Genomic DNA, 1964 nt, shown 5'->3' with positions numbered 1-1964 from the left:
TGTGTGTGTGTGTGTGTGTGTGTGTGTGTGTGTGTGCGCAGAAAGAGAGAGAGAGAGACTGTGTTGCATTGTGTCGTATGATGATTAACAAATTTAACATTTCAGCAGGTTTAGTGGCCTGACAGTTAACGGTAAAATAGGGGATTTGATTTACGTGGGTTATTTTGGCGATTAAGATTTTTCCCTTTATTTCAGAGTGACAGTGGATAGACAGGAAAAGTGGTAGAGAGATGGGGGGGGTGACACCCAGTAAAGGGCCGCAGGTTGGATTCCATCCCGGGCCGCTGCAAAGGCCTCAGCCTACATGGGGCGGACACTCGTACTGGGTGAGCTAGAGGCTGCCCCAGTTAGCAGTATACTAAATTAACCCCGGGTGAGTCTGATGACAAATACTGTCCGTACGGTTCAACTCTGACATTTTCTCGCATTGCACAGCGCTGTGAAGGAATAATCTCCGGGATCATGCTATGTTCTGCCTCTTGTTAGAAGTGGTGAATGTAGGCTACAGCTTACAGCAATTTAAAGGTCCCATGTCATGAAAGTTTCACTTTAAGAGTTTTTTTTAGCATTAATATGCCCTTATGTCTGTAATTCTGCACCAAGGCTGAATTTTGGGAAAGAGACTTTCATACAGTATTAGTGGACCACTAAGGTCTATATAAAAGAGACTTCAGATACAGTATTTAGGGACCACTAAGGTCATATAAAAGAGACTTCAGATAAGTATTGGGACCACTAAGGTCTATATAAAAGAGACTTCAGATCAGTATTAGGGACCACTAAGGTTATATAAAAGAGACTTCAGATACAGTATTAGGGACCATAAGGTATTATAAAGAGACTTCAGATACAGTATTAGGGACCACTAGGTCTAATAAAAGAGACTTCAGATACAGTATAGGGACCACTAGGTCTATATAAAAGAGACTTCAGTACAGTATTAGGGACCACTAAGGTTCATATAAAGAGACTTCAGATACAGTATTAGGGACCACTAAGGTCTATATAAAAGAGACTTCAGATACAGTTTAGGGGACCACAAGGTCTATATAAAAGAGACTTCAGATACAGTATTAGGGACCACTAAGGTATAATAAAGAGACTTCCGATACAGTATTAGGGACCACTAAGGTTATATAAGAGACTTCAGATACAGTATTAGGGGACCACTAAGGTCTATATAAAGAGACTTCAGATACAGTATAGGGGAACCACTAAGGTCTATATAAAGAGACTTCAGATACAGTATTAGGGACCACTAAGGTCTATATAAAAGAGACTCAGATACAGTATTAGGGGACCCTAAGGTCTATATCAAAGGACTTCAGGGGATACGTATTGGGACCACTAAGGTCTATATAAAAGAGACTTCCGATACAGTATTAGGGGACCACTCAGGCTGTGATTGGACCATGAATTTCATAGCCAATCTGGTTGGTTTACTGAAAGGTGACCGCCTCTCCAACAGCTGAATAGTTTTAGGAAGAGAGAGCCGTGATTGACGTTATTAGAAGTCTTTATGAAAGAATTTGCGCTGCTGTACAGCGTTCTGAATGTGGCGTCTGTGTGTGGCGTTCAGGTTACCTTCCCACCAAACACGCCCCAAACACGGACAACGATGTGACCTGAAAACAGAGCCTGTCAGCCTGCCTATAAGGGGCATGATGCTCTGTCTGCCTGTTGTCTGTAGCTGGTTGTGCTTTGCATGTGTGGGATTCTGAAACATCCTAAAAATCGGGAATTGTCGTTTGTTTATTCAAAGTCAAAGACAGTCCAAAGTAGTGATACTTTGGACGTATTTTTCTACATTAGATTAGATGATACTTTATTCATCCCACAGCGGGGAAATTCCTTTGTTACAGAAGCATTTTCTACAATAAAAAGCAAAAAACAATCAAACAAACAAGTAAACACACAAGATAAACAGGCAAACAGTAGACAATGAGCAGAAGGTAGACTGAAGT

At 41.2% G+C, this 1964-nt stretch overlaps 1 protein-coding gene across 1 annotated transcript in view; it reads left to right on the top strand.

Moving 5' to 3' along the window:
• The window catches only part of spata6l (spermatogenesis associated 6-like), an 18965-nt gene that overhangs the window by 7925 nt on the left and 9076 nt on the right, over positions 1 to 1964 (top strand). The window lies entirely within an intron of this gene.

This window comes from Etheostoma spectabile, chromosome 19 (assembly GCF_008692095.1).
Source record: "Etheostoma spectabile isolate EspeVRDwgs_2016 chromosome 19, UIUC_Espe_1.0, whole genome shotgun sequence".
Lineage (NCBI taxonomy): Eukaryota > Metazoa > Chordata > Actinopteri > Perciformes > Percidae > Etheostoma > Etheostoma spectabile.
This window is presented reverse-complemented; position numbering and strand designations above follow the sequence as displayed.